At 38.0% G+C, this 24512-nt stretch overlaps 1 protein-coding gene and 1 long non-coding RNA gene across 8 annotated transcripts in view; one reads left to right on the top strand and one right to left on the bottom strand.

Annotated features, from left to right (window-relative positions):
* The window catches only part of LOC129718434 (integrator complex subunit 7-like), a 1119499-nt gene that overhangs the window by 874670 nt on the left and 220317 nt on the right, over nt 1-24512 (bottom strand). The gene's annotated exons all lie outside the window — the stretch shown is intronic.
* Nucleotides 13836-16019, top strand: LOC129718438 (uncharacterized). The gene is made up of 3 exons (XR_008726896.1): nt 13836-13933; nt 14315-14393; nt 15869-16019. It is a non-coding gene; the product is annotated as an uncharacterized LOC129718438 (long non-coding RNA).

Here is a 24512-nt window from a genome sequence, read left to right on the forward strand (position 1 = left end):
TACCTGAGGTTGGTCATTTATATATATAGCCTACTGTATGGTGGCCCATTCAGTGTTTTTTTTTTTAATTCTCTGTATGCCTGAAAGGCACTGGGTACTGAAATGCAACTGCGACATTCTTGCTGATTGTCTTTTGTGGCGGGCCCCGATTGCTGTGCACAGGTTACGGATTGTTCGTACTCATTGATGGAGTAGAACTGTTTTGTTGTAAACCTGTACCCCAATTAGGTACAACATAGTTGATGAAACTAATTACCTGTTTGGGATTAGAGCTCCACACTTGGTATGGAGTTAAAAGGTAGCTTCCTAAGAAGTTGTACCTAGAGGAAGCAAGAGCTTCGCAAGAGCAAAGCAAATGCTTTGAATTCTCGGGTTCAGATTTGCAGAATCGGCAGGTGTCGTTCAATTCTACACCGATTTTCTTTAAATGATAAAAAGCGGGACAGTGTCCGGTAAGAACTCCCGTGATTATCCGTAGGTCACTACGATTTAGACTAAGTAGCTTTCTGACGGTTCCAGGGTTCGGATAGATAAACTGTTTAGCTTGTCTACAACCCTGTGCCTGTTGCCATTGCGATACTATTTCTAGCTTTTCCCAAGTTAGTAGTTCGCTTTTGATAGCGGAAATGGACGTACCCAGAAACGGCTCGGGGCCAATAAACCGCTGAGCTGATCCCTGTCTTGCTAGGTAGTCAGCGTGTTCATTACCTACGCAGTGTCCGGGCACCCGAAACAAAAAAAAACTGAATTCTGTCGGGAAAGTTCCCGTAGAGTTTCAATGCATTCCCAAACAAGTTTTGAAGCGCATTTGACGGACTTAAGTGCTAGTAGTGCTTCTTGACTTTCCGAGAATATACCGATTTTCGCATGTCTGTAGTTGCGTTGCAGACATATTTTTGCGCAGATATAAATGGCATATACCTCTGCTTGAAAAACGGTGGACGAATTTCCCAGGAAAAACGTTTCCCTGATACCGGGTCCGTATATACCAGATCCCGTTAGGGATCCCATTTTCGAGCCGTCCGTATAAAAACTAACGATGCCAGGTGGAAGATTAGGCCCTCCATTGTTCCACATAGAGCGGTTTGTTTCAATCACTCTATATAGAATATCCATGTTCAGTGCTGAGAAAAATCACCGCCTAGAAATTCGAACAGACTGATATCAAGCCAACCTTAGCGTCAAATATCTTTTCTATGCACAAACATAAACTGTACGGTCGCTAGACAGATCGAAATGTTGATTTTCGATGAACACGTTTGTTGGTATTCATTCCTCAGTCAAAGTTCACATTCGTTTATATGTTGTCAAAGTTGAAATTCATTATCATCATCACGGAAATGAGAACGAATATCAGTGTCAGTAACTTGTACTGAATATTTGTATTACGTTGAGCTCAGATGCAATATTCAATATTAAATTTCTGGGATTCAACAAGCAACCGACTGACCTAGACCAGTTCATACGTAATCACAGCAGCCATCATAGTATATAATTTATTAAATTTATTCAAGTTATAACGTCGTTAACACGTTTATTCTAATAAATGATATTTCTCATAAATAAGTACAATCATAATCACAAACTTATTATTTGAATTCATGATCATCTTTGAATAAACCATGCTCATACGCTTCAAAAGAATGACTAGTACGGATATGCCGGATGATATTCCCGACGTCCAAAACGACTTAGGAATGTTTGCATTCGCTCCCAACATCAATTTGACATCGCCCACGTGCAATCAGCGGTAAAGCAACTTCCTGTAGCGTACGCTTCCCTAAAAGAAGGTTTTTAATGTTGAAGCACTTTTTACAACGTTGAAAACATATGGACGATAATCATACCTGCACAAAGCTTTCTAGTTTTGATAATATCATTATCACGAGAAGAGCTTCCAGTTGGTATTGCTATCCATTTCTGATTATTTTCGAAATAAAAAAATTTAACTGCACTTAAAAAAATATCAGTACCTCAAATCGAAAATGATTTTTTTGCCTTTGAGTTTCATTTTCACGGTTGCTATTTTTTTATTGATAGATGAACCAATCCGAATATCTTCTGTTTCGTTCTTGTTGGGTATTATATTCATTTTGAGATGTCAAGTAACGATGAACACTTTTGTTTACATCGCATATCGGATAGTGAAACCGATTGTCATGGTAATATGTATCACCTACACGACGAAAAAGCATAGTTTCAATGTTGTGAAACTCATTCGATAATTTTAACCACTGTCCATGTTGGTCCTAACGTCCATCCAGTCGGAGACTGTGGTTAATAGCGGAGTTAGTTTGAACTCCCTAAGTATGCGAAGGTGGCCGACTTGGTCCCCTTCAAGAATAGTTTTCCTCCTTTGCAACCTTAGAGCGCCAAGCTCTGCTTCCTTTTTCACATGAAGATGTAGAGGTAGTAGGCAAAGCATAGCTTCCATGGCTGCAGTTGGAGTTGTTTGCATAGCGCTGGTAACCGAAAGACATGCAAGTCTTTGAACTTTTTTGAGTTCGGCTTGCGCAGTGATATAATTTTGTCGTGAATGTGAATCCCGCACACTGTACCGTTCATTATAGCTTAGCACAATCTCACCCCAAAAGGGCTCGAAAAGTGTACAGTTTGGAAAAACATTTTTTTTCTGAGCCATCACAGGTTCAATGCATGATGTAATTTCTTGATCGGGTTGGTTTGCATGAGACATTTTTGGTAATGTTAATTGCGCGTGTTTTCCAGCCTGTACTTTGGAACATTATTCAAGTAAAACAGTTCACTAATATCACCTATACTCTATTTCAAGTTGTGAATAAATATGTCATGTTTCATATAGTATTGAGTTTGAGGCTTCAGGTTCTGGAAATCTCAAGTAATTTAACATACAAACATTTCCCGTTTTGGCTCAATCACATCCCCGTGGCTTAATCTCACACCGGCAGATGGTACTGAAAACCTCACATTGCGCAATGTTTGTCCCTTTTAGTAATCTAAAATGGCGTCTGAAGATGATTTCTGGCCTCCGGGTATCATACCGCTACCCCACTTTGTCACTTTAGGCTTTTGATAGGAAACTGGCGCCAGCTTTGCCATCGAATACCCAGATTAGGCAGTTCGGCAATTTTATGATGGATTTTATGATTATCAGGCAACCAGAAGTGGTCATCTGGATTAAAAATAGAGTTTAAGGACGGATTTTGGCCACTGGGTATAATCCAGGTTTCAAGAACCAATATTAATTGGTATTTGCCCATTCATTGGATGCCCCTCAGAAACGATCAGTAATATCAACTGCGTTAAAGAATTTTATACTGATAAGATCATTCAAATTAATGTACATGGAACATTTAATTATAAATTATTTGAAATCTACTGACTAGAGTTGACATAAACAATCTAAATATTTATACGCAGTATATGAGTACAAATCGATCATATATTTGAAAGGACTTAATGTTATTTGCATGTATATGTGTTAATGTATGTTCATATGTGTGTGAATGTTATATTTTAAATGATCGGTATAGTTGTTCTATTGGCTACCAAAAATTTGTTGTTTAGAATGAATAACAAATCCAGCAGAAATTATCAAGGTGTATTATTAGGGTGTTGGTGTAAATCTATTTTAACAAATGATAAGTTCGAATGAGAAAGGTTGAGCCTCACCGCTAGGTGGACTTATTTAGGTTTTCTGTAGTAGAATTAAATGAAAACATAATCTATTCTCAATATTCATTTCCATTCTACTAAAAAGGCAAAGCCTCAGTGCTACATTCCGATTCGGAGCTTGACCTTCTGTTTACTATACACAGACTACGCAGCCAACCGTTAAGTGTGCAGGACAATTGAGAGGCTAGCACTACGATCCTACTCACACTAACAGTCTCTCCCGAGACAAGACTCGAACCTACGACGACTGGCTTGTTAGGCCAGCATCGTACCTCGAGAAAAATTTCCAAGCGGAATTAAAGGAACGCGACGATGAAATCAAGAAGCTAGCCGACCTTCTTGAAGCCAGCACAAAACGCCAAACCGAATATGCCACACTTACAGAAAAGTTTCAGAATACGGTTAATGCACTAGAAAAAAACTAGGAAAATGTATGAAGGTACTAGCCGAAGAAAAAGCAGAAAGGAAACGAGTCGAAAAGGAATACGATCGGACAATAATTGAAATAGATGTCAGCGCTTCTGGAAGCCAAATTAAAGCCCCAAAGCACAAACGAAAAAAAAACAAAACACGAACAAGTAATCCAAACCGAATTCGCCATCCAGGAAAAAAAGCTGCAACCGCATACAACCAACCGAAACACTGGACATAACTCCGATTGAACTAATGAACGCCTCTAACGGAAAACACGAGTACATCGACCTACCTGACGCATCGGATTCGGAATGAATAAACAACATACATCAACAGAAATACTACAATGGAACTGTAACGGACTAAGCAGTCAATATGAGGAACTTCAACTACTCATCAATGACTTCAACCCAAATATCATAACCCTACAAAAACACAAACAAATCCGCACAGAAATATGACCCTCAAAGGCTACGAAACCATATACGCGCACCGGCCTTCCGGACAAGATGGTGTCGCATTTGCAATAAAAACAAAGATCAAATTCAAAAAACTACGAACAAACTCAACACTAGAAACGATAGCAATTGAAGTAAATATGACCATTTGTTGTATATATCTCTGTGTGTGTGTGTGTGTGTGTGTGTGTGTGTGTGTGTGTGTGTGTATGTGCAACTTTTTTTTCTCACTCACTTTTCTCAGAGATGGCTGGACCGATTTTCATAAAATTAAATGCAAATGAAAGGTCTAGTTGCGCTATAGGTTGCAATTGAATTTCATTGTAATCGGATTTCTAGTTTAAAGGTTATGTATCAAAATGTAAAAATCACGAAACATCAATATCTCAGAAACCACATAACTAATTTCAAGAAAATGGTTTCAAATGATCGGGCTGTCTCCAGAACCCCTAACTTTTGAATTTCGTTATGATTGCACATATAGTTCAAAAGTTATGTAAAGAAAAGTTATCCTGAGGTTGTTAAAACTCACTCATTTTTCTCAGAGATGGCTGAAACGATTTTCACAAAATTAGTGTCAAATGAAAGGTCTAGTTGCCCCACAGGTTGCTATTGAATTTCATTGTAATCGGATTGTAACTTTGTCCGTTGTTCATAAAAATGCATTTTCTGCATATATGCATGTATAGGTGTATATGTTTGTGTGTGGGTGTGTACGTGTGTATGTGCACCATTTTTTCGCACTCACTTTTCTTAGAAATGATCTGACCGATTCTTTCTACCTTGGTGTCAAATGAAGGGTCCGTTTGCCGCTTAGGTTGCTATTGAATTTCGTTGTAATCAAACTTTTAGTTTTGGCGCTGCGTCAGAATGTGAAAATCGCTCTTATATCTCAGAAGCTATGAACATAGTTGAATTCAAATTAATGGGCATTTAAACCCTTAAACAATGAATTACATAATGTTTAAACATGTGGTTTGAAAGTTATAGAAAGAAACGTAGCCCGCAGACTGTTTAAAACTATAGCTACAAGCAAAATATGTGGCCTCACCATCATTTAAATTTAATAAAGTACTATTTCAATGTTTGCGGCCTTGCTCGGGATTGAAGTTGAAATTAAAAGTATTTTCTATCATTTAAATTTTTGCCTTTTTCTTATTGCCTTTCTCCTAAAAAGGTATAGCAATCACTGCAAAAACTAAAAATATAAAAGTGCTTAAAAGGGCCGAATGACATTTATCACTCGATTCAGTTCGACGAGCTGAGCATTTTCTGTATATGTGTGTGTGTGTCTGTGTGTATAACGCTCTCCCAATCTCACTCGATTTTCTCAGAGATGGCCGAACCGATTTCAATGAAATTAATTGCAAATGAAAGGTCTAGTTGCCCTATAAGACTCTATTGAATTCTATTGTAATATGATTTCTAGTTTGGAGGTTATGTATCAAAATGTAAAAATCACGAAACATCAATATCTCAAAAACTGCACAACCGATTTGAGCAAAATTGGTTTCAAATGAAAACCCTTAACTTTTAAATTTTATGAAGATTGAACATGTGGTTCAGAAGTTATGAAAGAAACGTGTTCTGGAGACTATTTATTTCGCTCATGTTTCTCAGAGATGGCTTGACCGATTTTCATAAAATCAATGTCATATGGAAGGTCTTGTTGCCCAATAAGACCCTAATGATTTTTTTTTTGCAAACGGATTCAAACTTTGCCTGTTATGTTTAAAATGTTAAATCCAGCTATGAAATGAGACATATTCCGAAGACTATTTGTACTCACTCACTTTTCTCAGAGATGGTTGACCCGATTTCCACAGAATTAGTATCAAATAAAAGGTCTAGCTGCCTCATAACACCCTATTGAATTTTGCTGTAATCGGACTGTAACTTCGTCTGTAATGTATCGAAATGTGAAAATCACGAAACTTCATTATCTTAGAAACTACACAACCGATTTGAACAATATTGATAACAGACGAACGGGCTAGTTAAGGGATAACTGATGAATTATGATTAAACACGTGGTTTCAAAGTTTGGCTGCCCTATACGTTCCCTTTTCATTTGATTGTAATCAAGCTTAAGCAACCGTTATGTTTTAATTTGAAAAACAACGAAAGTCTATTATCTCAAGTATTGCACGACTTATTTTAACTTAAGTAGTGTCATACAAACGAGTCATATATCAAACTTACTAATAACAAACTTCATAACAATTTGATATGTTGTTCAAAAGTTTTGGAACGAAAAGAAATTCAAAGACTATTCAAGACTATACCTGCTTTGATCAATATATATGGCCTCAACATGATTTAAATGTGGTATCGTACTATTTGAACGTTCCCGATATCGCTCGTAATCAAATTGTTCGAAATTAAGAGTAATTTCTTTTATTTCGCTATTTTTCAAGCAATAACATTAAGTCAAATTTCATATTTTATACTTCAATTACAGCATCAATATTTTAGCACCCAAAGAGTGAATATAAATACCTTTATTGGATTTAAGCATTTATGTAAATCTATTTTTACAAATAATAAGTTTGAATGAGAAAGGCTCAGTCTAACCGCTAGGTGGATTAGTTTAGGTTTTTTTCAGATTTTCAGCAGATGCTGCCGACTTTGTTTGAACAAATATTTCGCCGTTTCTTGTTTTTTTTTTGATGTTGGTAACTTCACCGCAATAGCTTTCTACCGTCTTCTCAATTGAGAAGGCGGAGGTTTCACCCAGAGATCTATTAGCTTCAGCACTTTCAATCACTACAAATTTCCCCGTCACCTTAGGCATGTGGCCGTTTATGTGGGAAAATTGGTTTATGTCGCCTGTTGGCGGCATTCTGCAATTTTTTACTTTTTTTTCCAGTTTTTTGCTGTTACTTTTTTCAAATTTTGTGTTGTGGTATAGTAAAGGGTGATTTTTTAAGAATTTGTTTTTTTTTTTAAAAAAACGCATAAAAAAACTTCAAAACTTCATGAAATCTTTTTTTGAGCCGATTACTTTTCAAAGATATCATTCAAATGTTGGCCACGGCTACGTTTTAAATGGTCCATATGAAAAGTCCAATTTCGGGTCACTTTTCCAAGCATTTCGGCTGGTATCTCGCGATTAACGCGAGTAATGTTGTCTTCCAAGGCTGGAATTGTTGTTGGCTTATCCGCATAGACGAGAGACCCCAACAAAAAATAATCTAGCGGTGTTCAATCGCATGATCTAGGCGTCCAATTTACCGGTCCAATTCATGAGATAAATTGCTCACCGAACTCATACCGCAATATTTTCACTGATTCGCACGATGTGTGGCACGTTGATGCGTCTTGCTGAAACCACATGTCCACAAACCCAGCTTTTCCATTTCTGGCAAAAAAAAAACAGAAATCATTGCGCGATAGCAAGCGCCATTGACCGTAACGTTGCGATTTTGATCATCTTTAAAAAAGTACGGACCAATCATGCTACCAGCGTTTAAACCGCACCAAAACGTGCATTTTTCTGGGTGCATTGGCGATTCTTGTATTGCCCCTGGTTTTTTTTTTGTCCACATGCGGCAATTTTGCTTAACAACACACCAATTTAACCAGAAATGAGTTTCGTCAATGAACACAATTTTTCGGTAAAAAAGTTTTCGGCAAGCTGTTCTAAGGCCCATTCACCAAAAATTCGACGCTGCGGCAAGTCGTTCGGCTTCAATTCTTATACGAGCTGTATTTTGTAAGGATTAACACCAAGATCCTTTCGTAAAATCTTCCATCTAGTCGAATAACACAGGTTCAATTGCTGCGAACGGCATGGAATTGACATTTAACGGTCTTCCACTACACTGGCTGATACGGCAGCAATACGGCCAACAGAGTAAAACTGGTTTGAAATTTCGTCACAAAAGCCTGAATAGCTTGCTCAGTAGGCCGATTATGACGACCCTAAAATGGTCGTAATGCGCGAAATACATTTTTCACAGAAGACGAATTTTGGTAAATAATTTGATTATTTGTAAGCGTTGTTCATGGTGAAATGGCACTGAATACTTTTTTTTCGAACTGAATTTCTATTTTTAACAATGGCTTTTTCCCGTTAACACAAAAGTTCATTAAGCACACAGTAGAGATAGCGAAAAATAGGCGGATGATACAGATTTGGAATAATATACCGCATCCCGACGTTTTTTTCAAAAGTATTTTTCTAAATCTGTATCACATTTTAGTCCGTTCATTTGTGACTACCTGAACTCACTCACTTTTCTCAGAGATGGCCGACTCGATTTCCACAAAATTGTCAAAACTAATGTCAATTAATAAGTCTAGCTGCCTCATAACACCCTATTGCATTTTACTGTAATCGAACTGTAACTTCGTCTGCGATGTACCGAAATGTGAAAGTCACGAAACTTCATTATTTCAGAAACTACACTACCGATTTGATCAATATTATTATCAGATGAGCGGACTAGTTAAAGGTTTACTGATGAACTATGATTGAACACGTGGTTTCAAACTTTGGCTGCCCGATACGTTCCAATTTCATTTGATTATAATCGAGCTTAAGCAGCTGTCATGTATTAAATTGTTAATAAAACAACGAAAGTCTATTATCTCAAAGATTACATGACTTATTTGAACATAACTAGTAGGGTGGGGAATCGTTATATGGAAAAAAACAAAACTTGATAGCAGAAAGCCAGAACCAAGTTTCTTTCGTTATATTTGAGGCCCCAAACAATCCTGAATTTATCGGAAATCGATTGGTTTTGTCTCCGCTTGGCGCATTGCATTTCATTTATATGGAGATTTCCATGGAAAAATCAACTTTTCTGCATTTTCCATTCCAAAGAGCTCAAAATGGCCCAAACCAAAAGGTTCATGACTTCAAATGGTAGGTTTTTTAATGCCTTACAACTTAGCCAAAAACACTAAGGAGCTAGGGTGTCCCAAAAAAATACTCAAGCTGTTCAAAGTTGATTATGTCGAAATTTATGTTGCGAATCATTTTTTTACCAACACAGCCAGTGTACCGGTGTCAGTCAGAGTTCCATCAGAAATAACCTGCGTAAGAACAAGATTTTCTGCATTCTTAATTTCGACATACTCAACTTTGAACAGCTATAGCACCTCTTAGGGGCATCCTAGCTCTTCAGTGTCTTCGGCAAAGTTGTTAGTCATCTAAAATACTATATTTTTACATATTGTAGTGCATTATTAGAGCATTATTGAGCTCTATAGGAAGGTAAATGCAAAAACGTAGGTTTTCCCATATAAATTTTCATACAAATTTGAAATGCAATGCGCCAAGCGAAGACAAAACCAATCGACTGTCGGTAAGTTTAGGGTTGTTTGGGGTTCCAAAAAAAAAAAAACAAAAACAACTTGGCTCTGGAAAATCGATCACTTTTCCTCGCCCAAAAACCAGTGTCATACGAACGAGTCATCTATCGGAAATAAAAATAACAAACTTTATAACAATTTGACTCGAAGGTTATAAGGAAAAAAGAAATTCAAAGACTTATTAAAACTATACTTGCTTTGATCGATATATCGTCAGTTGAATTCAATACTGGCACAAATCAAAATTCATAGTTTCGAGAAAAACGCGTTTGAAAGTTTGCGTCAAAATTTTCTTTTTTCATTTTCGTGAAAAAATCTAATTTTGATATTTCCCGGATTCCGGAATTTACGCGGTTTTTTTTACGCGGATTCCATAATTTACAGCTTCTACTAAGACGCTCAAAAAGAAACTTATTTGAATGTTCAGTGGCTTTTTTATGGGTCTAAAGAAAACCTTTCGCGGCATCTGGGTAAGCTTTTACCCGTACTTTCGGTACCCTTGATACAGGGCTAGGTAAAGGAGGTGGTACAGGGGAAGGCAGAGAGGAATTGATGGGGGAGATCTCAATCTGTTCCCCATTTGTTTTCACATCCAAGAATAGTTTAACATGCATATTGTACATTTTTTGCGGAAGCGTTTAGCTCTACCGCAGGCAAGCAATAAATATGCGCATATGGGGGGATCAAGTAATTGTTGTAAAATGTAAAAACAATTTTTCAAAACAAGGTGTATTGAATAAAAAACCTAAATGAATCCACCTAGCGGTGAGACCCAGCCTTTCTCCTTCGTACTTATAATTTGTTAAATTAGATTGACTCCAACACTTAAAAAATACACCTTGATTATTTCTGCTGGATTTGTTATTCGTTCTAAACAACAAATTTTTGATAGCCAACAGCACAACTATACCGAACATTTAAGTTTTACATATCATCGGCTTTGTGCAACACTGGCACAACTCAAAATTTTGCATTTTTGAGTTTTTGATGGCAAACGATGCCAAATACTGTTAAGTTTCATCACACGAAATTCCATTTCGAAAATCACAAATATTTCAGAGTTATGAGTAGAAGTGCCTTTGCTGCACAAATCGAAATTTCTCCATAAAGTTATTAAAAATAAGGTTTTAACTTGGACAACGTCAGCACGTAATATGTGCATAATAGACCCAAAGGTGTTTAATAAGTATTGATAATCTCAAACTTCAAAGTTCTCTTGAAAATCTAAAAATAAATTTTCAAACGCGTTTCTCTCGAAACTATGTTTTTTGAGTTGTGCCAGTGTTGCACGAAACCGACGATATGAATATAAATTAACACATATACATGCAAATAACATTAAATTCTATATATTCATTAAAACTATATGAAGCGATTTTGTTTTTGATTGTGGTATAATCGATTTGTACTCATATACTGCCTATGAATATTCAGATTCTTTAAGTCAACGTTAGTCAGTAGATTTCAAATAATGTATAATTAAATTATGTTCCTTATACATTAATTTGGAATATCTTATCAGTGAAATTGAAATTCTTTAACGCAGTTGATATTACTGATCGTGTAAGGAGGATCCCGGTAAGACCACTAAATACCCGACTTATGCGCCAGACGACAAGTCGTCTGTCAGGAATTTCAGATCGGTTTGCCCTGGCTAGCTTTATTCCCCAGCCTTACCGCAGGAGCCACCCTCAGGTGTTTTCCTCCAACTCCAATTTCCCAAGTCCTTCCCAAAACCAGATTTCTTTCAACTTCCTAAACGTATAAACACTCCTAATTAAATTCCTTCCCAAATTCTGTCTTTTATTTCCCTTTTAATTACGTGAACCCTGGTAGCAACCAAGTTCGAACGTTGAAAACAACAAAAAAATGGTTTTGTAACTTTTTTCAAAATTTGGGAATTTATGTGATTTTGTTTTTTCTTACTCTCCCAACCCCCTTTTTCTCCTATCTCTCTGGTCCCTCTAAGGAACAATCAGCTGATCTCCCGGAGCGTATTCGCTAGCCAACAGGAACGATCGGTCTGGTTGTTTCTTAGTGCCCTTTGTGTGACGTCACTGTTTCATCTACTGCGTGAGTCGTTTTTCCTAGCAACTCTGTTTTCCCCCTACTTGACAATCTCGTTCCCTACTACGTTGTTACAGGTTCCCCGGTGTGTGTTTGTGGGTGGGGTATTGTACTCACGGGTTTTCTCTTCAGAGTGGTGTTCTAACCACCCCAGCGGTGGTTTGCGACGGCCGTTGAGTGATGCTGGTGCGGCCAGGTAGGCAGAAACTGACAGTGCTGGCTGCCGAATAGTTGCTCGGCGTTAGCGCCGATGCGCTTTCGAGCGACGCGGCTAGGAAGGCTATGGCTGACCCTGCTGACGAACCGACGACAGGCGGAGACAAACGGCGTCGTCCGTTCGAGGATCGGGACCTTCGGAAGGCTTCCTTCAGTTTAGCGTGAGTCGGGGGGATCTCACTGGCGTTGGGAATTCTTTCCCCAGATAGACACGCTCGCGGTGTGCAGCAACCACTGTAATGGCAAGTGGTGCTCGCGATGCCGAGATGCTGCACGATGACCAACGCTCTCCAAATGCACCTATAGAGGTACGCAACCTCGAGGCGATAGGCACACTTAGGGGATCACCCAGGTCCACCGATCCGATAGCTTGCCGGCGGTAGGGCGGCCGAGCCAATTTTCAATGCCGGGATGTCTGCGGTTGCAATTAGAATGGATGCGATCCATGGATTCCCAACAGCGGGAAGCCACCACGTGGCTCCTATACCCCATTAACACACCAAGTATTTCAAATAAAAAAAACTGCATTACCTGCTTTGACAGATATCTTTGTTCTTATTTCACGACTCACTTCCTATCCTTTTCTATACCCTAGCTACAATTGAATCAATTTAAATATAAATTCTCGACAGCAAAACGGACAAACTCACTCGTTCAAATTTTACTATTGTCACTCGACTCACGACTTCTATAAATTAACTATTTCACCTGATAACAAACTCTGGAAAAATAAAATTTAAAATTACAATCCGAAATTTTCTACTTCAACTCAATTTTTACTTAATTATCACGATTGATAATTCCCGTTTGTTTGCTACGAATGAACTTCGATTCGGTTTTTTAATATGATCTTTCTAACTCGGCGGTCTAAATGGGAAAGAACAACGCTTTCTCCTCTTAGGCTGTCCAAGCCTAGAATTCTTCTTTTCCTTCTTTTTTATATTACTGTTATTCTTAGTTTTAAAATTTCTAACTCTAGGTTCCGATTTCTTGATAATAATCTTCCTATCATCAATTTTCTTCAATCACCCACTCCCCCTATATGACCCATCGATAATAGTTTCGCCCATAACTCCCTACTCATACTTTTAGTATGCTAATTCGAGCACTGTATCGTGGGTTGCCTGACCACAGGCGACCTTCTTTCCACTACTATTTTTTTAGACGGATGTTCGTCATGAAACGTTCTCAAACTCGTTTCATCACTCCCTACTACCCCAAAAAAAATTATGCAATAATTTTTTTTTTTGGTTATTTAACTGTTCATGACATACTCTATTGTCGATCAACGGTTATAAAAACTGGTTTTGACTACATTTCACTATTTAAAGTTCCCCGAGAACATGTACGAGTTTATTTCTTCTTAAAACTCCAGTTGATAAACTGGAAAATCGTGCTCCTTAATCAGAAACCTCCAACATATCTGTTGGAAAACTCTACCACCAAATGATGTCGTCATAGCATATTCTAATGATTGAAAAATGCTGCTTCTCTAAGCAATCGCATATTCTAATAGGAAAAGTGCTATTCTGAACCTTTCCCAATATATTATCACTCCATATCGCTATATGGAATATATTCGAAACTCTACACACTTCGTGTATCCGACCATATTCTCGCGCGCTACTCTCTCGGGTTACTACAGATGGATTTGAACATTCGGCTATTGATCTCTAAACTGAGTGTGAGTGATCAGATGGCTATGACCTATTGCCCCAGACGGTCCGTGCTGGTGATTAAATGATGAAAGCATGTGAATGCCGGTTTGTGAAGTGTGAAAATGCAGATTATTGTGCCAAAACGTGAGTACAAATTACACCATTACTGATTATTATGTTGTTGTTTTCTATTCATTCTTTATTTTAATAATATTCCTATCTTATTTCTTAAAATTCTTCATTTTCCATAGAGATCCCGATCTCAGTTGATTGACCTTGAACTCTATTCTTCTATTGTTTCCTTTATTCCTTATATACATTATGTACACGATGGCTTCGTATCATTCTCCGCTCCTATACGTAACCATAGTTCTTGCATTAGATTTCCCACTCCAATTATTTATTTCCATTTGAGATATCGTTGAATTTCCCACTCAAATAATTTATTTTCATTTGAGATATCGTTGAATCGTTCTATTTACATTTTTCTGTACACAATTATTTACATTTGTTCTCTCTATTTAGCACGAAGAAACCCTGCCAAATGCCGATGAATCACTTTGGTCAAGTGTCAAGGAATGAGGCTACAGGTTTCGTGGTTTTGGTGAGTGTTTCTGCTCTTCATGCATTTTTTTTGCCTTGATTTTCCTTTCACAATTATGATTGTTCTTGATCTAAACTTTCGTGTATTTTTTGTTAGAGTCTTCACTGCTAACGTATTCCGTTCTTCGCTTTAAAAATTTCATTCGTTTTTTCGAGGGCTTTTCAGATTCTGTTACCCTAACTATTGCATATTTTAAGGGTTTCGTATCTATGACACTTGCATTTGCCGTATCATCATGTTTTCTTCCGGATTTCCGTGTTTTCAATTGATAAAGCCTACTGTGATTTGTCATTTATCTTATTCGTTTTCGTACATAGCTGTAAAAATATTCTTTGAATTTTTCTTGTTATTTTAATTTTATAATTTCATATTCATATCAATTCTTCCATCTTTGTGTATTTTTGTGTTAAATTTCTGTTTACTTGGATTTAACTTTGTTTGTTCACATAGCTTTATAATTTTTTTTTTTTTCAATTATTTTCCTTGCATTTAAAATTCTATGATATAATCCTAAATTCTTTCCAATTAAGTCATTCAGGATATAACAGTGATCTCCCACTTTTTTCCTTATTATAGCTTCCGAAAACTTCGGTGCCAGTTTTGCATTGAATGCTTTTGCCTTATCTGAAAGATAATGGTTTTTCCTCAAAATTTCTTCCTCTTCGGTATATTCGAATATTTTTCCTGATCGTAGTTTGTAGTACCTAGAATATTTTTCGTAGGCTGATTTAAAATTTTTTCGAACTTCTTCATGAATCTTTTTCATTTTTTCGCTATGTTCTAATTCAGATTGACTCTTTCCCTCTTGCAATTCTCTTAAATTTTGATATTCTTCTCCAGAACTAATTTGGTTCCTTCCAAAATTTATAAAGTAAGGAGAAAATCTGCTAGATGCATGGGTTGCGTTATTAATTGCATTATCGATTTGATAAATATTTGCATCCCATTGGTCTTGCTTCTTTTTAATCAATGTTCTAATCGCTGATGTAAATACGCGGTTCGTTCTTTCGACATTGTTCACCTGTGGAAAGTAAACCGGAGTGAGCCATTGGGTTACTCCATATTTTTCTAGCAACGATTTTAACTCTTTTGAGACAAATTGGGCTCCATTGTACGACTTCTGGCACACCAAATAATAAAAAGACCATATTTTCCGTAAAGAATGCCAACTGTTTAGCTTTAGCCTCTTTGAGTGGCTGAATTATTACAAATTTTGTAAAAATATCGGTAATTACCAGCAACACGTGTTTCCAGTCTTCTTGGCCCGTGGGTAATGTCCCAAATAATCGATGGGCGAATTGCCCGGGAGTATTACCGACTATTGCTTGGTCATACGTTCAAACATCCCTTCTATTTCAGCGCAAAAGGCTACGAACGGTTCACCTTTGCGTAGTTTTCGATCTTTAATGTCTTGAAGAAGCTTGGGATCCTTATTTGGATCACCAAAGCGAATTGTCAAATATTTCTTTTTATAGGTAAAATACCATCGGCGAGCTTCTCCTGTAAAAAGGATATACGCCTGATCTATGAAACGATCATTTGGAATGCGTTCAGCTCTTACTAGCTCATTTACTTGGAAGACGAAATCTGAGACGTCCATGCCATGCGGATCGCCACTAAATTGTATTCCCCACCTGTCCAATCGATAATGTTGAAATCGGTCTCCTCGACGGTGTCTATGTCTCACCCCCTCGGACTGATCAGTTGAACTCGATGATGTGGACGATTGTGTCGAAATCAAACTGCTCAACGAGTCTATTGACGAACTATCGGAGGACGATAATTCGTGAGTAAAATTTTGCTTTTTTTGTTACTTTTCGTTTTCTCTGATGTTCGTTTACTATTTACCGTATTCCTTTCTGGCTTTTCTCTGCTTCTGTTCATTCTCTCTTTCAACTCTTCTAACCTTTTTTCCTCTACTTCCAACAGCTTTCGTTTTTTATTTATTTTTTCTTGTGTTTTACTTATTTGTAGTTCCTCAATATTCGGTAGCGTATTGTCAAACTTTCTACTTGATTGTTTTGACTCTCGGTTACGCAATTCTGACGATTTTCTAGCCTTTTCCTCACCGTCTTTAGCAAAGTTACTTTGCCATTTCCAATTTTCCTTCGGTATCGTTCCTTGATTTTTCCTAGCTTTGCTATCTGATACCGTAATTTCTATTTCCGATTCTGTTCCACTCATATCAATCAAATTTGAAACTGTATCTTTGTAACATTTCGTAAGTTCTTTAAATTTATTAAAAATTTTTACTTCTGTTCTCTCACTCCAATGACGCAACTTAGATATCCATTTTATGTTTATGTTCTGTTTCATTCCCTCCTCAATTTCCTCCAATTTCCTTTGTGCTTCTTGAGCCTCTTACTTTACGGATGTGGTAATCAATGTTCTCGGTGCAAAATTTCGTTCACCTTTTAAAATTCTATTTAATCTTTCTCGCTTTTCTTTTCCTGTTTCGTTGTATAGCTTGTCTCGTATCGTTAGTTCATAATTTAATTCATCCTCGCTCAAATCGTAGGAATTTATCAGCGGTGTGCCGCCTCCGTAGTATGCCATTTTTCTAATTCGCTTCTTTTCTCTTTTCAGATAATTGGTCGTCAACGTTATTTTTGGAATCGCAAATTTATAATACCACAAGAAAATATTCCAAATAAATGTTTACCAATACCCATTAAACCTCCCTAAACTCATGAAAAACCCATCACCAAATATTCTTGAAATTTTGAAATAATGAAACAAAGACTAACCTAAAGTGCTCGAATTACCCCTATGCCTAAATATTCCTAAACTATCACTAATCAATAACCCTAAAAATAACCGCGACCAAATCAGGGTGAAACTATTATCGATAACTTTCAAATTTCCAATTCCGTGAAAGGGTTGAGTTCTTGAAAGTTGGACGCCAATGTAAGGAGGATCCCGGTAAGACCACTAAATACCCGACTTATGCGCCAGACGACAAGTCGTCAGAATTTCAGATCGGTTTGCCCTGGCTAGCTTTTATTCCCCAGCCTTATCGCAGGATCCACCCTCAGGTGTTTTCCTCCAACTCCAATTTCCCAAGTCCTTCCCAAAACCAGATTTCTTTCAACTTCCTAAACGTATAAACACTTCTAATTAAATTCCTTCTAAATTTCTATCTTTTATTTCCCTTTTAATTACGTGAACCCTGGTAGCAACCAAGTTCGAACGTTGAAGACAACAAAAAAATGGTTTTGTAACTTTTTCCAAAATTTGGGAATTTATGTGATTTTGTTTTTTCTTACTCTCCTAACCCCCTTCTTCTCCTATCTCTCTGGTCCCTCTAAGGAACAATCAGCTGATCTCCCGGAGCGTATTCGCTAGCCAACAGGAACGATCGGTCTGGTTGTTTCTTAGTGCCCTTTGTGTGACGTCACTGTTTCATCTACTGCGTGAGTCGTTTTTCCTAGCAACTCTGTTTTCCCCCTACTTGACAATCTCGTTCCCTACTACGTTGTTACAGGTTCTCCGGTGTGTGTTTGTGGGTGGGGTATTGTACTCACGGGTTTTCTCTTCAGAGTGGTGTTCTAACCACCCCAGCGGTGGTTTGCGACGGCCGTTGAGTGATGCTGGTGCGGCCAGGTAGGCAGAAACTGACAGTGCTGGCTGCCGAATAGTTGCTCGGCGTTAGCGCCGATGCGGTTTCGAGCGACGCTGCTAGAAAGGCGATGGCTGACCCTGCTGACGAACCGACGACAGGCGGAGACAAACGGCGTCGTCCGTTCGAGGATCGGGACCTTCGGAAGGCTTCCTTCAGTTTAGCGTGAGTCGGGGGGATCTCACTGGCGTTGGGAATTCTTTCCCCAGATAGACACGCTCGCGGTGTGCAGCAACCACTGTAATGGCACGATGTCCAACGCTCTCCAAATGCACCTATAGAGGTACGTAACCTCGAGGCGATAGGCACACTTAGGGGATCACCCAGGTCCACCGATCCGATAGCTTGCCGGCGGTAGTGCGGCCGAGCCAATTTTCAATGCCGGGATGTCTGCGGCTGCAATTAGAATGGATGCGATCCATGGATTCCCAACAGCGGGAAGCCACCACGTGGCTCCTATACCCCATTAACACACCAAGTATTTCAAATAAAAAAAACTGCATTACCTGCTTTGACAGATATCTTTGTTCTTATTTCACGACTCACTTCCTATCCTTTTCTATACCCTAGCTACAATTGAATCAATTTAAATATAAATTCTCGACAGCAAAACGGACAAACTCACTCGTTCAAATTTTACTATTGTCACTCGACTCACGACTTCAATAAATTAACTATTTCACCTGATAACAAACTCTGGAAAAATAAAATTTAAAATTACAATCCGAAATTTTCTACTTCAACTCAATTTTTACTTAATTATCACGATTGATAATTCCCGTTTGTTTGCTACGAATGAACTTCGATTCGGTTTTTTAATATGATCTTTCTAACTCGGCGGTCTAAATGGGAAAGAACAACGCTCTTAGGCTGTCCAAGCCTAGAATTCTTCTTTTCCTTCTTTTTTATATTACTGTTATTCTTAGTTTTAAAATTTCTAACTCTAGGTTTCGATTTCTTGATAATAATCTTCCTATCATCAATTTATTCAATCATCCACTCCCCCTATATGACCCATCGATAATAGTTTCGCCCATAACTCCCTACTCATACTTTTAGTATGCTAATTCGAGCACTGTATCGTGGGTTGCCTGACCACAGGCGACCTTCTTTCCACTACTATTTTTTTAGACGGATGTTCGTCATGAAACGTTCTCAAACTCGTTTCATCACTCCCTACTACCCCAAAAAAAATTATGCAATAATTTTTTTTTTTCTAGATGAACCAAATTTAAACACAAATCCAAACTCAACTGCTCTTCTTCCTTGTATTTTTATAATCTACTTGTGCAGTTAAAATGGTTATTTAACTGTTCATGACATACTCTATTGTCGATCAACGGTTATAAAAACTGGTTTTGACTACATTTCACTATTTAAAGTTCCCCGAGAACATGTACGAGTTTATTTCTTCTTAAAACTCCAGTTGATAAACTGGAAAATCGTGCTCCTTAATCAGAAACCTCCAACATATCTGTTGGAAAACTCTACCACCAAATGATGTCGTCATAGCATATTCTAATGATTGAAAAATGCTGCTTCTCTAAGCAATCGCATATTCTAATAGGAAAAGTGCTATTCTGAACCTTTCCCAATATATTATCACTCCATATCGCTATATGGAATATATTCGAAACTCTACACACTTCGTGTATCCGACCATACTCTCGCGCGCTACTCTCTCGGGTTACTACAGATGGATTTGAACATTCGGCTATTGATCTCTAAACTGAGTGTGAGTGATCAGATGGCTATGACCTATTGCCCCAGACGGTCCGTGCTGGTGATTAAATGATGAAAGCATGTGAATGCCGGTTTGTGAAGTGTGAAAATGCAGATTATTGTGCCAAAACGTGAGTACAAATTACACCATTACTGATTATTATGTTGTTGTTTTCTATTCATTCTTTATTTTAATAATATTCCTATCTTATTTCTTAAAATTCTTCATTTTCCATAGAGATCCCGATCTCAGTTGATTGACCTTGAACTCTATTCTTCTATTGTTTCCTTTATTCCTTATATACATTATGTACACGATGGCTTCGTATCATTCTCTGCTCCTATACGTAACCATAGTTCTTGCATTAGATTTCCCACTCCAATTATTTATTTCCATTTGAGATATCGTTGAATTTCCCACTCAAATAATTTATTTTCATTTGAGATATCGTTGAATCGTTCTATTTACATTTTTCTGTACACAATTATTTACATTTGTTCTCTCTATTTAGCACGAAGAAACCCTGCCAAATGCCGATGAATCACTTTGGTCAAGTGTCAAGGAATGAGGCTACAGGTTTCGTGGTTTTGGTGAGTGTTTCTGCTCTTCATGCATTTTTTTGCCTTGATTTTCCTTTCACAATTATGATTGTTCTTGATCTAAACTTTCGTGTATTTTTTGTTAGAGTCTTCACTGCTAACGTATTCCGTTCTTCGCTTTAAAAATTTCATTCGTTTTTTCGAGGGCTTTTCAGATTCTGCTACCCTAACTATTGCATATTTTAAGGGTTTCGTATCTATGACACTTGCATTTGCCGTATCATCATGTTTTCTTCCGGATTTCCGTGTTTTCAATTGATAAAGCCTACTGTGATTTGTCATTTATCTTATTCGTTTTCGTACATAGCTGTAAAAATATTCTTTGAATTTTTCTTGTTATTTTAATTTTATAATTTCATATTCATATCAATTCTTCCATCTTTGTGTATTTTTGTGGTAAATTTCTGTTTACTTGGATTTAACATTGTTTGTTCACATAGCTTTATAATTTATTTTTTTTTTTCAATTATTTTCCTTGCATTTCAAATTCTATGATATAATCCTAAATTCTTTCCAATTAAGTCATTCAGGATATAACAGTGATCTCCCACTTTTTTCCTTATTATAGCTTCCGAAAACTTCGGTGCCAGTTTTGCATTGAATGCTTTTGCCTTATCTGAAAGATAATGGTTTTTCCTCAAAATTTCTTCCTCTTCGGTATATTCGAATATTTTTCCTGATCGTAGTTTGTAGTACCTAGAATATTTTTCGTAGGCTGATTTAAAATTTTTTCGAACTTCTTCATAAATCTTTTTCATTTTTTCGCTATGTTCTAATTCAGATTGACTCTTTCCCTCTTGCAATTCTCTTAAATTTTGATATTCTTCTCCAGAACTAATTTGGTTCCTTCCAAAATTTATAAAGTAAGGAGAAAATCCGCTAGATGCACGGGTTGCGTAATTAATTGCATTATCGATTTGATAAATATTTGCATCCCATTGGTCTTGCTTCTTTTTATTCAATGTTCTAATCGCTGATGTAAATACGCGGTTCGTTCTTTCGACATTGTTCACCTGTGGAAAGTAAACCGGAGTGAGCCATTGGGTTACTCCATATTTTTCTAGCAACGATTTTAACTCTTTTGAGACAAATTGGGCTCCATTGTCAGAAAGTACGACTTCTGGCACACCAAATAATAAAAAGACCATATTTTCCGTAAAGAATGCCAACTGTTTAGCTTTAGCCTCTTTGAGTGGCTGAATTATTACAAATTTTGTAAAAATATCGGTAATTACCAGCAACACGTGTTTCCAGTCTTCTTGGCCCGTGGGTAATGTCCCAAATAATCGATGGGCGAATTGCCCGGGAGTATTACCGACTATTGCTTGGTCATACGTTCAAACATCCCTTCTATTTCAGCGCAAAAGGCTACGAACGGTTCACCTTTGCGTAGTTTTCGATCTTTAATGTCTTGAAGAAGCTTGGGATCCTTATTTGGATCACCAAAGCGAATTGTCAAATGTTTTGAAAATTTATCTCACGTTGTATATTTCTTTTTATAGGTAAAATACCATCGGCGAGCTTCTCCTGTAAAAAGGATATACGCCTGATCTATGAAACGATCATTTGGAATGCGTTCAGCTCTTACTAGCTCATTTACTTGGAAGACGAAATCTGAGACGTCCATTCCATGCGGATCGCCACTAAATTGTATTCCCCACCTGTCCAATCGATAATGTTGAAATCGGTCTTCTCGACGGTGTCTATGTCTCACCCCCTCGGACTGATCAGTTGAACTCGATGATGTGGACGATTGTGTCGAAATCAAACTGCTCAACGAGTCTATTGACGAACTATCGGAGGACGATAATTCGTGAGTAAAATTTAGCTTTTTTTGTTACTTTTCGTTTTCTCTGATGTTCGTTTACTATTTACCGTATTCCTTTCTGGCTTTTCTCTGCTTCTGTTCATTCTTTCTTTCAACTCTTCTAACCTTTTTTCCTCTACTTCCAACAGCTTTCGTTTTTTATTTATTTTTTCTTGTGTTTTACATATTTGTAGTTCCTCAATATTCGGTAGCGTATTGTCAAACTTTCTACTTGATTGTTTTGACATTCGGTTACGCAATTCTGACGATTTTCTAGCCTTTTCCTCACCGTCTTTAGCAAAGTTACTTTGCCATTTCCAATTTTCCTTCGGTATCGTTCCTTGATTTTTCCTAGCTTTGCTATCTGATACCGTAATTTCTATTTCCGATTCTGTTCCACTCATATCAATCAAATTTGAAACTGTATCTTTGTAACATTTCGTAAGTTCTTTAAATTTATTAAAAAATTTTACTTCTGTTCCTCTTCTGGCAAGTCTCGTGCAACAGCTCTGGAGATTCTCTCACTCCAATGACGCAACTTAGATATCCATTTTATGTTTATGTTCTGTTTCATTCCCTCCTCAATTTCCTCCAATTTCCTTTGTGCTTCTTGAGCCTCTTACTTTACGGATGTGGTAATCAATGTTCTCGGTGCAAAATTTCGTTCACCTTTTAAAATTCTATTTAATCTTTCTCGCTTTTCTTTTCCTGTTTCGTTGTATAGTTTGTCTCGTATCGTTAGTTCATAATTTAATTCATCCTCGCTCAAATCGTAGGAATTTATCAGCGGTGTGCCGCCTCCGTAGTATGCCATTTTTCTAATTCGCTTCTTTTCTCTTTTCAGATAATTGGTCGTCAACGTTATTTTTGGAATCGCAAATTTATAATACCACAAGAAAATATTCCAAATAAATGTTTACCAATACCCATTAAACCTCCCTAAACTCATGAAAAACCCATCACCAAATATTCTTGAAATTTTGAAATAATGAAACAAAGACTAACCTAAAGTGCTCGAATTACCCCTATGCCTAAATATTCCTAAACTATCACTAATCAATAACCCTAAAAATAACCGCGACCAAATCAGGGTGAAACTATTATCGATAACTTTCAAATTTCCAATTCCGTGAAAGGGTTGAGTTCTTGAAAGTTGGGCGCCAATGTAAGGAGGATCCCGGTAAGACCACTAAATACCCGACTTATGCGCCAGACGACAAGTCGTCAGAATTTCAGATCGGTTTGCCCTGGCTAGCTTTTATTCCCCAGCCTTATCGCAGGATCCACCCTCAGGTGTTTTCCTCCAACTCCAATTTCCCAAGTCCTTCCCAAAACCAGATTTCTTTCAACTTCCTAAACGTATAAACACTTCTAATTAAATTCCTTCCCAAATTCTATCTTTTATTTCCCTTTTAATTACGTGAACCCTGGTAGCAACCAAGTTCGAACGTTGAAGACAACAAAAAAATGGTTTTGGAACTTTTTCCAAAATTTGGGAATTTATGTGATTTTGTTTTTTCTTACTCTCCTAACCCCCTTTTTCTCCTATCTCTCTGGTCCCTCTAAGGAACAATCAGCTGATCTCCCGGAGCGTATTCGCTAGCCAATAGGAACGATCGGGCTGGTTGTTTCTTAGTGCCCTTTGTGTGACGTCACTGTTTCATCTACTGCGTGAGTCGTTTTTCCTAGCAACTCTGTTTTCCCCCTACTTGACAATCTCGTTCCCTACTACGTTGTTACAGGTTCTCCGGTGTGTGTTTGTGGGTGGGGTATTGTACTCACGGGTTTTCTCTTCAGAGTGGTGTTCTAACCACCCCAGCGGTGGTTTGCCACGGCCGTCGAGTGATGCTGGTGCGGCCAGGTAGGCAAAAACTGAGTGCTGGCTGCCGAATAGTTGCTCGGCGTTGGCGCCGATGCGGTTTCGAGCGACGCTGCTAGGAGGGCGATGGCTGACCCTGCTGACGGACCGACGACAGGCGGAGACAAACGGCGTCGTCCGTTCGAGGATCGGGACCTTCGGAAGGCTTCCTTCAGTTTAGATGAGTCGGGGGGATCTCATTGGCGTTGGGAATTTTTTCCCCAGATAGACACGCTCGCGGTGTGTTACAACCACTGTAATGGCAAGTGGTGCTCGCGATGCCGAGATGCTGCACGATGACCAACGCTCTCCAAATGCACCTATAGAGGTACGCAACCTCGAGGCGATAGGCACACTTAGGGGATCACCCAGGTCCACCGATCCGATAGCTTGCCGGCGGTAGTGCGGCCGAGCCAATTTTCAATGCTGGGATGTCTGCGGCTGCAATTAGAATGGATGCGATCCAGAACTGGATTCCCAACAGCGGGAAGCCACCACGTGGCTCCTACCGCA

Source organism: Wyeomyia smithii, chromosome 1 (assembly GCF_029784165.1).
Source record: "Wyeomyia smithii strain HCP4-BCI-WySm-NY-G18 chromosome 1, ASM2978416v1, whole genome shotgun sequence".
Classification (NCBI taxonomy): Eukaryota; Metazoa; Arthropoda; class Insecta; order Diptera; family Culicidae; genus Wyeomyia; species Wyeomyia smithii.